Raw genomic sequence first — 14,492 nt, forward strand, 5'->3', positions numbered from 1 at the left:
GGCACCAAAGAGTTGCCAAAATGTGACACGTAGACTTTAATCATGAGACGATGGAAGAGCCTGTGGTCCAAAAGACATACTTGTTATGATTTCATGCAAGAAGGAAAACTGATGGTTAGCTATCTTTTACAACATATATGTGCCCCGCCTTTATAGAGCATTGGCCATTACTGTGAATTTTCATTACTAAGAGATTGGATAAAGTCCTGATGATTTTCCATAAAAATTATGATTCTGTCTAACCCATTGAGAGATTTTTTTTTTGGCTCCTTAAGAGCTTGGACTTCAATATCTGAAAAACTCTCAATCTGGACAACCCTTTCCACCTACTAAGATTTATGTCTTCTCCGTTGAAAAATCTGAGAATATAGTCAGTTGTCTTTGGGCTGGCTTCCTGGAGCTTCTTGCTTAGTTAATATGGTATGGAAATGAAAGCGACCATGGGCCACTTTACTAAAACTGCCTGGCGCTGGGAATTTATAAAGAAATATGACTCTGAATATCACAAGCCACAGGCTTTCTTTGGCCTATAGCATTCAAAACTGCCACTACATTTTGCTACTTGATGAACAGAAAGGTGGAGTTTTCAAATCAAAAGATTCAGCACCTGGTTCTAGAAGCTAAAGCTGTCAGTGGGTTCTCCACTCATTATCACATCCTTTAAAAGTCTACAGACTCACAGGCTTCATTTTGGCTTGGAGAATTAGACCTAACATTTGAGCTTCTTAAATTCTTTTTTACTAATATTACTTAGTTAAGTGATTATTAAGGGGATATCCCCCACACTTTGGTTCCAGGACCCTTGCAGTTCAAATAGATATTTCTTCCATAATAATAATGCTGCATCTATTTCCCTGGGACATAAACCCCTGGAGAGGGGAATAGCAGCCCACTCCAGTATTCTTGTCTGAAGAATCCCCTGGACAGACGAGCCTGGTGGGCTGCAGTCCATGGGGTCACAAAGAGTCAGACACAACTGAGGGACTAACACTTTTATAAAGCATATAGTGTTTTCATATTCATGATCTGTTTATCCTTTTGCATAGAGAGGGCAATAATAATAATATTGTCATTCCCATTTTGTACCTGATGACATAAGCTAAGAACATGACCTAAGGGCATAACAGGGGCCACTGACAGAGCCACAGTTAAATCCACCCTGATGAACAGGGGATGTCACTCGTAGTCCAACAGGGTTTCACTATACTTGCCAGACCTCACAGATTTGTCCTGTGGTTCTTAACTGGACTTTAGAATTACCTAAAGGGCTTCTTGGGCTTCCCTGGTGGCTAAGCTGGTAAAGAATCGGCCTCAGTGCAGACTTGGATTTGATCCCTGGGTTGGGAAGATCCCCTGGAGAAGGGAACAGCTACCAACTCCAGTATTCTGGCCAAGAGAATTCCATAGACTGTATAGTCCATGAGATCACAAAGAGTCGGACACAACTGGGCCACTTTCACTTTCACTTGCAAAGGGTTTCTTAAAACATAAGCACTCATATATTCACAGGCACTCAGACATTCACCTCTGAGTATCTGGTTCACCAGGACTAGAGTAGGATCCAGGAATTTATTTTTCTAAGAAATTTTTCCAGGTAATGCTGATGCTGCCAAGAACCACTCTTTTAGGAGCACTGTCCTACAGACTGTGCATGTATCTGAGTGGCCATGATATATATAGGCAAGACAGTCCTAAAAAGGAAGTTAGTTTTGCATGATGTTGCCTTATGCTGCTTTTCTCCCTTTCTGACCTCCACAAGGTAAAAGTGAAACAAATGTGGGATGTGGGGCTAGCAAGGGAGCACCTCACTGTTTAGAGAAAATTTGAGGTCTCCTGGTACTCAAGAATCACACAGAAAAACCCTTCAGTTTGCTTTTAACTAGAACCTACTGTTAAGTGTGGTAGATTAACTTGGTGATGAGTACCAACCCACCAATGAAGAACTGTTTGTTATAAGACTAAACATAGGCAAACAGGATTAGATGGATCCATAGGCGACTCATTTGTTGACCAAGATATCCATTAAGATAGATTTCTCCATGTCAGCTTCGGAGGAAGTTCTTAGAGGAAAGAGGGAGAGATCCATTCTTGACCTATTCTAATCAATATTTTTCTGAAGACTGGTAAGAAGTCTTGTATCACAAGCTCAGTTTGAACCAACAGGCAATATATCTACTTTTCTTTAAAAAAAAGCTAAGAGATGTTTTAGCTGTGTTTTAAAATGATGTCCAGATAGAGGTAGCTGGTGGTAGAGCTGGTACCCTGAGAGCTCTAGGGAAGAATCCGTTTCCTGATCTTTTCTAGCTTCCGAAGGCCATCTGCATTCCTTGGCTTATGACCCCTTCCACAAATAACTCCAACCTCTTGTTTCTGTCGCCACATCTCTTTCTATTAGCTCTGACCCACCTGTCTCTGTCTAGAGGAACACTGGTAATTACATTTAGCTCACATCCGTAAGACTGCTTTGCTGTATAAGGTACCATATGTAGGTTCTGGGGTAAGAATGTGGATATCTTTCTCAGGGTCATTATTTGGCCTACCATAGTCCTGTTGTGGCATGTCTATCAGACTACAGTTGAAATATAGATTCCCTTTCTCAGCACCAGAATTTAACAGGCTCTTTAATAAAAAAAAAAATATGTGCAAAAGGAGTGTGGCCAGGACTAAGAAAGGCAAGAGTGTGACAGCCCTCTTGCCCAGTGTGACTAAGAAGGGCATGGGACCAGGAAACAGGCAAAACTGGGTTCTAGTACTTATCAGATAAAATAAACCACTTAGCTTTCCTCTGTGAACTGAAAGAACCAGAGAATCTCCTAAATACTCACCTAGGTCTAAGATCCTATGCTTTTATACAATCAATCAGGCTGTTTCTAGATGACATTTTAAATTTAAAACCAAGAGTTTGTTTACTGTCCCTAATATTGAGTATAAATATTGTCCACTTTTCTTTTGAATTTAAAAACTCAACTAAATTTAGAACGTGTTATCCAAGGACTTCTTACTGAAAAAAAATAGTGTTTACTCTATTAAAATCTCTAATACAAGTGTTTCTCTCTTAGTAATTCTTAAATATCCCATCCAATAATACTACTTTAGTCTAAGCATCAAATCACTAAGCTTACACTAATAAGTATACCCCTGTTATATATTGGAAACTTAAAGCACATAGAAAATAAATTGCAATTGCATATGAAGAACTACAAATGTTAACAATTGTTGCCTCCAGCTTGTCTGAGATATCATCTGCCAACATGGCCAGTTGTGATACCAGACAATACATTAAATATGGCAAGTAGAGTGTAAAGACATCATCCTGAAGATCTGTCTCAAGGCATGAGTAACAAAGTAGAGGACAGCCACTGATGACAGCTGTCCATTATTATAGGAGTTGAAGAGGTAGGAAAGGGCTTGGGTTTTATTCTTTTTTTTTTTTAAATTTGTCTTGTTCTCTGATAAGGGCATGGAAGTTGACCACTGATTCTCAAAAGGAAACATAGCTAGTTTGATACAGATCTCTCTACAGTATTAGCGTCATCCCACAAACACCGGTTTCAAATGATGATTTACAGAGAACCACAAAGAACAATTTGGAGGAAGTTTATAGGAAGGAAAGCTTTGAGAACTGAACCAGGAAAGGTGCTTGAAAGTAAATCAAATTATGGCATACATTGAATTATGGCATTTATTATTATGTGCAGAGTATGCATGGAATTTTGAACTAAAAGCTGAGGAAGCAAAGGTCTAGAAACTCTCATGCATAGTAAATAAATTAACCCTTTATTCTCTTTCTGTGTTCCTTATATTTGGTGATTTGTTCATACAAATGTACACTGAAAAGGACTAAAAAGCTTTCTCTGCAGTGGAAGTATTTAACTATTTGTGCACATGATTAAATGGATGCCTGTAGGAGATTTTCGTTGGTATCACATAAACATAACCAGTATTTCAAAGGCCAAGAATTCTTTGGGTAAAGGAGATGGGTGGTGTCTGTTTATGATGTCAAACTTTTCAAAGCTTATTGAATTGGGAAGCCTTTTCTGTTTCTTCTATAATTTGAAGATTATTCTAGTAATATGTTTGGTGAAAAAAGAATGTTGCTAAATAAGTCAGGATCTAATAACTGGATTAACGACTATTTTAAAACCTATGAGTTCAGTATACTGTGTCATTTAGGTGTCATTTACATCCTAGTCTTACTTTCTACTTTAAAATGTTAGTTTTCATTGCTATTTTTTTTTTCTGGAAACTACATAGTATAAGGAAATCAGCTTATCATGAGCAGGTCATCAGTTCTTGAAATATCTGCCCATGATAAAAAAAAAATGATTGGAATCCTGTCACCAAGGAAATGGTTTAAAAATCTGTTTATTTCAGTGCCAAATGAAAATCTCAGCTTCAACTAGTTATCTGTATTTTGCAACGGCTTTAATTCTTTTGCCCATTCATTCATTACATGGCTACTATATATTAATCATTTAGAAAAGAGAACACCCTAGATAATTTTACAAACCTTAAATATAACTATATGTTTGTGTGTGTTCCTATGCTTTTTTAAAGAGCACATTTGTGACAGGAAGTGAAGAATGGCATAGTCAGGGAAAAATTAAAGAGACACGATGTAATTATCCGAACTGGAATTAAGCCAATTAATAACCCGTGTGCTAACACTACCCTCAAAGTGCTGAAAATGCCATCAGATATTTAAATGCCCTGGGTGGTCATAGCCCGCAATGTTCACCTCATCTGTTTTCAACACCATCCAGGGACATGGCTGACCCTGGCTTCTGAGGAAGGGCTGCCACCTGAAGAAAGCTGCAGAGGTTGTACAGCCCAAGCGCAAGATTCGCTCAAGAGGTTGTGCATAGATTTTCACTTATTTTCTAATGAAATCAATACACTGGTATTTTATGCATCTGTTCATTTATTCAACACATATTTACTTAATACCTTCCATGTGCCAGCCCAGCATCATGGCTGAGGATGCAGGCTTTAAAGTCAGATTGCCTGGGTTTCATCTCCAACTCCACACTTACTAGCTGTGTGCTCTTGAGCAAGTCACCTAACTCTTCTATGCCTTGATTTTCTTTTCTATGAAGTGAGAATTGGTAGTACCTAATTCACAGGGGTGTTGTGGCACTAGAGTTTGATGAAAATAAGTACTTACCAGAGTGCTTATCACAAATCAAGTGCTCAGTGATATATTGAATATGATTGTTGTTATTATTATTAACTAGGAAATATGCCAAAATCTGGAGACAAGAAGATCAAATACCCCTCTGAATTTTAGATTCCAGAACTTAGGGCCCTAAACTTTACTCTTTTGAATAGAAATCTGTGTATTAGATCCCTGATGTACTATGTGTCTTGAACTTGCATGCTTTGACCATAACATACTCAGCACTTCTATAGTATGCAGTTTTGTTTATTCACACCCTCATTGTCTGCCTACCTCAGTAAAAACTACAGTGTAATTAATGACCACGAACTGTGTCTGTGTTAACTCATGTCATCCTCAAATAACTTTATGAGATGGGTATCACCACCTTATACAGGTAGGGAAACTGAGCCTCTGAGAGCAGCTGCGACTTTCTCACTGTTATAATGGTCCATTTGAGGCTGAAGCTCATTCCCCTTTCACACAGATCACCCAGAACACATTCACTAAGGCCTGCACTGTCTTCCCTGGGTTCTTGCCTATCAGGTGCTTTGAGACCTAGCTGCAGAAGGCCCTGCCGGTGTCAAAATCACTGATTCCTCTTTCCCCTAAATCAACTGATGATGGAGAATGTGTTTTAGACATGCTGCAGCAGCCATTGGTAAAGAGGTTGGCATGCAAATAAACTAAATTACTCTGGCCATGACTTCTCTCAGAGTACTTGCCTTCGAGTGGGCTCCTAGGTGCCTGACATTTCTTTCCGTTTTCTTCTTTTCACCCTAAGTAGCAATGTCGTTGCTGAAGCATGACTGAGAGTTTTTTGCTTTTATGTACATCACCATTCTTGTTTTAAGACAAGAGATTTAATCTCTCCAGTAACATCTGATGGCACTGTTCTCTTCATAAGCACCTCTTCCCCCTTAAAAAAATTTTTACCTTCAATTATCTGCTGTAAGAGGGAGATTCTTCCTGAATACGATCATGTGTGTCCTAAAAAGATACCATCGGTTACATGGGTAGATGACGCAGTGTCCCCTTTCTAATTTAGTAACTCGTTTCAACTGAAATATATAGGAAGAGTTGCCTGTAGCACATCTTCCAGGTAACAAATGTCATCTGTGACTGAAAACGACACTGTAAGCTGAAAGACAACCACTTTCACCCACAGTGTGCCTATATTTTAAAAATGAGCTGTATGAAAGAACCACATCTTTTTACCTGGTGATGTGTAGCAGATGATATTCACAAAGAGAATTGCAAACTCTGGGAGAGGTCTTTGTAGATCGAACCACTGGTCTTCACCAGCTTGGAGTGTGGCACCAGCTATACCTTGCTGAGACTGGGCCTGTACAATGTTATATTTTTCTGCTTTTCTCTGAGAACGAATTAAGCACTTAAATCCCTAGAATTCAAAATGAAATTTAAAAAAAAAAAGATTTTTTTTTTCCACTTAGCTACTTAGACGTTTTTAAAAATTAGAGGTCTGGGCACTAACTATATAGATGGACGTATCTGGTTATTCTGGAGACAACAGTGATTTCCATACCTGTTGGGCCTGAATTTGTACAGAAAGCTAGAAGTTGGCTCATCTGATGGAAACAGAAACAGCACTGGTGGGCCACTTGAGCCCCGGGTTCTGATGTCGACGCTGCTGTTGCCCTTGTGATTTATTAGCCTGAGTCTCTAGTCCTCAGTTTCCTTATCTGCAAAATCAGGGCGTTGGAGAGATTGATCTCTGTGGCTTTTCCTGGCTCTGGTACTCTTGGGTCTGCGAATCGCCTTCAGTGTCTGCCATAGTCTGCCTTGCCAGCTCTGTTTGTCACAAAGATTAATCTATTTTAACTGTACCTTGGAGTGCTCCCGGGAGAGGAGGATGGATGGATTGTTTTGCACCTATTATTGCATCAGAACTTTTGCCTTTTTAGACGAGATCGTGCCGTGCCTAAAATCTGTCTGCCTGTCTGCCCACTGACTTTGTCTGCTGATCTCTTGCCACGGTGCCTCTTCTTCCAGCATCCATCTCCCTCCAAGATCTAGACTCGGCATCCGACTGTACCTGTCTTGTTCTCTGCAGCATCTGTCTGCTACACTCCTAGACTATCGTTAATAAACTTTCACACATTACACACAGACCCTAATATGTTGGCACCTGCATATAAATATCTACCGTTGATAAAACTAGGGGAGAAAACTCCATTTTTTAAAAAAGACCTCTATCTAGTGCCATTTATATCTGCACTTTTTGTTTAGTTGTAAGTTTTAATAGTTCCCCCTTTGAGGATTTGTCAGTACGAGCAGTATTGCTTATCAGAACACACCAACAGTCTTTTTGTAATATTCGCTTTTCCCCTTTGGTTCAGCTGAGCCTGCTGACAGATCATTCAAATTCAATTGTTTTATGTCTAAGCCGAACAGCTAATTAAAGTAGGGATGATTAACCTGACTGGCAGTGTCGCTCTCCCTCTCGCGCGCTCTCTCCCTCTCCGTTTCTCTCTCTCCCTCCCTCCTGTTCCAATCAGTCTTTCTCACACTCTCTCTCTCCTTCCGTGTCTCTCTCTCCCTCTGTCTCTCTCCCCCCCCCTCTCTCTCTCCCCCCTCTCCTCTCTCTCGGTCTCTCCCTCCCTCGGTTGGTCTCTCTCTCTCTCTCTCTCTCTCTGTCTCTTGCTCTACTGTTTTTTTTTTTCCTCTCTCTCTCTCCTAAACGTGGTCTGCTTGCTGATGGCAGAATGGCACTCGGAGATTTGTGCATTGTGTCTGGTTTCCTACGGGCAGGCTGACCCAGTGCCTCCAGGGACTTATCAATAGACCACTCAGAAGAGACACAGACAGGAGAGAGGAGGAGGGGTGGGGGGAGAGAGAGAGAATCAATATCAAGAATAGAAGGAGCTCCGAAGCCATTTTTTTTTTAAAGAAGTATCGGGACTTGGGAGAGGGTGACAAAGAAGGTTTTTCAAAGAGGCAGTGGAGGAGGTTCTAATAAATTTGGAAGGAAACAGTTCCCTGTCTTGGGAAAAGGAGAACTCCTGACTGATTAGCATTCACACCAGGTATGAGATGTTCGCTACCCCTTATCACTGTGTCGCAACGGAGATGGAAAAGCCTTTTTTTTTTTTTTTTAGGAGACTGAGGGAGCATGTATTTCGCTGTGTTTGTTGTTGGGGGGTAAGGGGGTGGTGTGAGATCTGTGGGCATTTGTGTATGGGAGCAGAAAGAATGGAAGCAGTACAACGGGGGGTGGGAAAGAGTATGGAGTATGTTACTGTCTTCCCTGTCTTTGTGCACCCCTGGGGGGTTACCCAAGTTCATTTCTAGCAGGTGGATTTAGACGGGAGTTACTTAACGCTTGACCGCCAGTTTTGAAAAAAAGAAAAAGAAAAAAAAAACGCTGCTTCCTATGTCTATTAAAGGAAGCTCCAATTTCTCTCTCTCTCTCTCTCCCCTCTCTCTCTCCTCTCTCTCTCTTCCTCTCTCTCTCTTCCTGTCTCTCTCTCTCTCTCTCTGCCCCCCCCATCTCTCTTCCCCTCTCTCCCTCTCCCTCTCTCTTCTTTTTTTCCTCTTCTAACCAGACAGCGGGAGGGTTCCTGGCTCCCAGCCAGCCCAAAAGCCTCTAAGTGTTTTGCACTTGTTTCAGGGAGTAGCTGCCCGGGGATTTTTCAGCATTTTCACTAGAGAACAAAGAGTTCTTTACAAAGGGAAGGGGTGGTGGGGGGAGTGAGCTTAATGTCTGATATATGTTTTTCTATTTTTATTATTTTTCGCCTAAAAAGAGAGAGACAGGAACAGAACATTCACTCTATAAAGACACAAAGACATTCCCAAAGAAATCCAGTTATCTTTTCTCCCCATCACCCCAATATATATATATATATATACATAGAAAATAAAAAAGAAAAAGACTAATTAAGTTGGATATGTTGCTCTTTTCTCTTCTTTTAACCTTTCTAAATCTGACTGTTCTTATGCTCACTCCATGGTATATTTTTTCTACTCACAATAAAAGTTGTTCAGGATACATCCTCTCTTACTATCTCTTTTACCCATTCTGAGTCCCTAAAATCCTGTGGAGCAGAGAACAAGACTCCACAAAATAATCAGTTTAGTGGCAAGAACATCTTCTACTTTTGCCACTTGAGTAAAAAGTTAATTATGGGATTTGGGTTCCCAAAATACCAATGGGGTACGTTAGTTCATTTGGTCTCACAAGTTTTTGCATCCGTTTAAAAGGTACCGCTTGTGTCGCTTGTCAGTTATTAAGACAAGGTACTAAAGGAACAGATATTTGTATTTTATTTTTGTTTCTATTTAATGATGTAAATAGCAAAAAAACAAAACAAAAAACAGAGAGATTACTGCCCATCCGTGATCTACTAGTTCAAGCGAAATATAGTCTAGACAGAGATTTTTCTACGATTCTGATTGCCACGTAGCTTTGCGTGTTCTCCATTTGATTTTTTTTGCCTATGCATGTGTATTTTCACCATGAATTTGTGTTTGTAGCAAACATTCCAGAGTGCTTATCATTTTCAAATTAATGCTCCAACAAAAGAAGAAAGAAACCATGTGAACTGTCTGTGCAAAATGTGTAAACAATTCCACCTTTTATATATGCTGTACATTTATATCTTTATACTAACATCCTTGAATTGTAAACTCAATGTTTTCTTTCTAAAAGTTTTCCTCCTAATGCATTTGTATTTTGCTTGCTATTTAAAAATCTCTTTAGGATACTTAATAGACACAAAACTGAACAAGGAGGAAATTCACAAGCACCACAAAAATCCTTAAATATATACTATAGGCAGTACCTAACTACAAATAACTATTTAACTAAGTGGAAACCAGCTACAACAGTTGTTTCAAGGTTCAGAAACTCTTTCCTTTCCTTTTGTTTTTTTTTTTTCATCCACTGAAAATATAATCTGTTTTTGTCCCTGGGGTGGGAAACTGTAGGGGAAATATAGATATATACATTTTTCCATATTTTTGGAATACATTTATGTAACTGCTTCTCAGGGATGTAATACATAACAGGGCAGAGAGTGGTGTCTAGTCAGTGAGCCCTTCTGGCTGGGAGGTGTGAGCGCCTTATGTTTGAAGTAACTTGATAACAAGGAGTCTTTTCGGAAAACCTTAGTGTGTATGTGTTGCCTCAGTAATGACCCATCAGAGAAAAAAACAAGAGCTAGGTGGCCAGTGTTTGCACTTGAACTCGCTGAAAGACATTAGAATGAGGGGAACTTTTGGCAAATCCAAATTTCTCTAGGGTAACTCACTTCTTATAGTGTTTTGCCTTGAGACTTTTCTGTATTTCTGTAGAGATTTTTAATGCTCTTAAGAGTGCTTAAGAAGAAAAAGATCTTTAAAAAGAAAGTCATCAAAATAAGAGAAAAGAAACTCGGTCTTGAAAAAGTTTTATATTGAAAGCAAGAGCTTTTTTCTCTTTTTTCCCTTTTACTTGTTTCTGATTTTTTTTTTTTTTTTCTGTCTTGAACTCTTTTGTTGCCATGGGCTGTTGTGTTTGCATTTTTGTTTTCTGCTTATACTTTTTAGGGGGTGTCTGTTTTTGATGTGACCAAAGGGGTTTATGGAAGAGACAGAGGGGCTTCTGAAGAGGCTCATATGAAAGCTGCACCAGCCCCTCTCGATCCCAACTCAGGCAGCTCCTATCAGCCAGTCGTGCCGCCAGGAGTAGGGAAAGGTGATAGCTGTCATTCTGCGATTCTTCGTGCATCTGACCTGAGAGTAACACATTCACAGTCGAGGAGAAAAGGGAAAAAAAAATAGAGGAGGAGGAAAGAAAAGCTCTTTGAGCTGGAATACACTGGCTCTTTCTTCCTGTAGGCAATCCGCTCCAGTTCTTGGCGACGTGTCCTGCACTATCAGATATCATATGACTTTTTATTTAGATTCCTTTTCGGAGAATGGCCTGTTAGGACTCTGTTTGTTTTCTTTTATTTAATTTCCCTCTCCCTTCACCCTCTAGTTGTGTGTATCTGTGTGTGAGAGAGAATGTGTGTACATGCATATGTGTGTGCAATTTTTATCTTTGTTTCTGTTCTGTTGATCTGATGCTTTCTTTAAGGACAAAGCTTTAATTATTTCAGTATACTGGTTTAATCATTTGCCAAAAAGAAACCTCCTTCTAGGCGTTTTGGGGGGTCCATTTTTAGACACGTCCATTAACACATGAGGCTAGAGATCCGAAATGCTTGCTGGTCCTGGTCGGTGTTTAGCCCACTCTCTCACCTTAATTTCACCCTCCCCCTCATCAGCATGCACAATAGTATAAGTTAGGAAACACCTGTGCTGAGTTGAGAGGGAAATTAAAGTAGAAGCAACTTCTTCAAATCTGCACTCCTAGTTTCACTTTAATAAACTTTTTTTTTAATATCGGGTTTTTTTTTTGGCACCCTCTGCTGAGCTTGAAAGTGTCAGAAATACTGAACGATGTGTCTGTGGAGCTTTTCTGAGGCCAGATGAGCACCCCTGGAAAGTAGAGCAGGGGCTGAAAGTCATTCAGAGACTTACGTGAGAAATTTAAATAAGGTCTAGGAGATCTGTGGGCCATGCAGGGTTTGGTGATAGATGATAAAATGGAATACTTAGGGACACTCAGGACGAGAAAGAGGAAAAATTCCCAGCCAGGGGGAACAGGCATTCCTGCTGCAGTAATTAGGACTTTAAATCCTGTATTTGATCCAATTTTTATTTTGTGTAACTCAGAATTTAATAGATATGTGATTGCCTTCTTCTCCATGCCTGCTATGAAAAACAGAGGAAATATACTGACATTATTCCTGGGTTTCTCCTGTATTTTTGATATATTTCTTTTTCAGTTTTCAGGAGTTCAGATTTTAGTTAGCAAAAGTAAAACATAACTTCTCTAGATATGCAAGAGTTGTCTGTGCATTATTCTTATCAATGCATAACTTATGTATACATAATATATCCTGTTTGTATCAAGGTTTTTTTTTGTATAGTAACAAACACGACTGCCTTGAAGGTACAGATGATCATTAAATTCTTTAAACTCATAGTTTTTAGTTCCTTGTTACTCTTTCCAAAATTATTTTTTTAATAGATCTCCAATTTCGACTGCCTTATCTTAGCCCGAGGTAGATTTTGTTGAAACTTAGAGCAAATTTTATTCCACCTCTTTAAGAGTACCCAAAAGGGAAGAGAGAACTATTTTTCGTTCAACAAAAAATTTTAGAAGCCCTTTTTTTCCCCAGCGGAAAACTCCAAAACAGCTTTGTCTCAGAACGTTAAACTTGGCATGGATCAGAAATGTGAGTTTTGCTTTGTTTGAGGAAATTTGTTTTTGAAACAACAATGTTATAAATATTTTTAAATTGTCTGCTGAGCATGCGCTGTATCTGACTTTATTCATAGTTTTAAACACACACCAAAGTGCAGTCTTCTGAATGGCCACAGGTAAGGCTGTTGATTTGTAAGATCTTTCTCAGAGCCACCTTCTGTGAGTCTACTCAGTTTTCCAGAAGGGAAAAGGGCAAGAGCTGAGTTTAGACCTGGATTCCTTTCTAAAAACCCTAGAACAGAAGTAGATTCCCCCTTTAAGGCTTGCACATTATACTTAGGGTAAGTACTATTCAACTTTCCTTTCTTATGGGAGTCGCCTGCCTTAACTTTTCGGCTTAATACTAGCAGAGTGAAATAATAAAAAACTGAACCCAGTGAGGTATTTGACTGAAGTAGAAATTTTTAAGAGCATCTATTGTGCATAAATTTGGGGATCCGAGAATTTGCCAGTGAGATGATAGCAGCTCTGTGCTTACAGAACAAGGATGTGCTAGTCTGAACATGTCTGATCTCATCTGGAATCGAAAGCTAAATCTAAATCTAGGTGGGCCTGTAATAATACCAGAAAAGGAACACATGTATCTTTTGTGCAACCTTTTTTTTTTTTTTTTTTAAGCAAGGCTTCCAAAGGGAGTGACAAAGAAGTAGGTTCTCCTCTTGCTAAATCAGTAGTCATACTTTGCTCCAGGAAATATATATTTCCAGTTGTTTTGTGTTGTTTTGTTTCATTTTCTTGTTGTCATCCCTGTGGAAGTGTATTCTTGCCTGTCGGTGATTGTGAACACTTTCCATTTTTTAGAATGCTTTATCTCCATTAACTCTGTTTGATGTTTCCTCACTTGCTTACCTTTTTCAAGTCTGCGATGACTCTCTCAGGCTTTGCAGTTCTTATTGATTCTTGTCAGAATTTATTTATTCATTAGCTGTTTGTTATAGTTATGGTGGAGATAATCTCATTTTTCAGGCCTTTATAACTATCCAAATAAATTTCATTTTGAGGTGAAATTTCTCATAGTTTTTCTTGACTCAGAACTGAACTTGTGTCTTGCAGAAGCTTGAAGAAAAGCCAATTAGCCATTTTTTGAGAACTAAATATTCTAAGAAATGCAAATGAAATTTTTTACAAAATACATATTGTGCATCTATGCAGTGCTTTTCTATTTTTTTCTTTCCATGATTTAAAACAGAACTTGAAATTAAATATATTTTTTAAAAAGAAAAAAAAAACAGCCCCAGGTTAATTTGATACTTTAAATGCCCAATTTAAAATAATTCAAAGTTTTCATTTCTATGTAACATAGCATCTTTCAATGTCAGTCAGTAATACTTTGTGCAAATACGCATACAGACACACACACAGAGCTTCATTTTACATTTATATTAATTCTATTTTTGCATAAAAGAGGATTAGCCTTCATCCAAACTTTTATTAATTTATTACATTATAGTATTTTTCTGTAATTTAAAAATCCAACTAACTGTTGCCTCCCTCTGATTATTTAATATGTGTATATACTTATTACTGTCTTTTTGTATTCTAATAATTTAGCTTAACTTATAAAGTATTTTTATGTCTTACATACCCTTGAATCTTACGCAGCTATATTAACATTCAGGTTTATTCAGATACGATTTGCTTTGTTCCGTATTAAAAAGTTTTTTCTTTTTTACTTTCTCAATCTAGCAAGACTATGGCTACTTTTTCTTATATATGATTTCTATATGTCTTCAGTATTCTGAAGAAGGAACTTTGTAACCTCATGATGCCCTGGAAAGCTTTCAAGCAAGTAGAAGTAATCTTTACCTTGCTGCTCCCTACTCTGTTAGCTGTCACTGTACCACCCCTCGCCACCAGCAACCCTGAAATAACAACAATAATAAACATGATATGATAACTTTTCTGATCACAGAACCAGGAAATACCAAAGAAAATCGTGGCATATGTAGGAAAATGCCAAGCGCTTCCCCAGTCAGATCAGCTGTTTTTGTACTTTTTTTTTCTCTCTCTCCTGAATTT

The 14,492-nt window shown here is 38.7% G+C and overlaps 1 protein-coding gene across 29 annotated transcripts in view; it reads left to right on the forward strand.

Annotated features, from left to right (window-relative positions):
* The window catches only part of ZBTB20 (zinc finger and BTB domain containing 20), an 838,376-nt gene that overhangs the window by 699,710 nt on the left and 124,174 nt on the right, over window positions 1-14,492 (forward strand). For 2 of the 29 annotated variants that reach the window (XM_040224261.1, XM_040224309.1), the window contains exon 1: window positions 7,793-8,202. The exons of the other annotated variants lie outside the window; for them this stretch is intronic. The gene's annotated coding sequence lies outside the window, so the exon portion shown is untranslated. Of the gene's footprint in view, window positions 1-7,792; window positions 8,203-14,492 lie in introns of those variants that run through there. 29 annotated transcript variants of the gene reach the window in all.

The sequence above is a fragment of the Oryx dammah genome, unplaced genomic scaffold (genome assembly GCF_014754425.2).
Source record: "Oryx dammah isolate SB20612 unplaced genomic scaffold, SCBI_Odam_1.1 HiC_scaffold_2, whole genome shotgun sequence".
Classification (NCBI taxonomy): Eukaryota; Metazoa; Chordata; class Mammalia; order Artiodactyla; family Bovidae; genus Oryx; species Oryx dammah.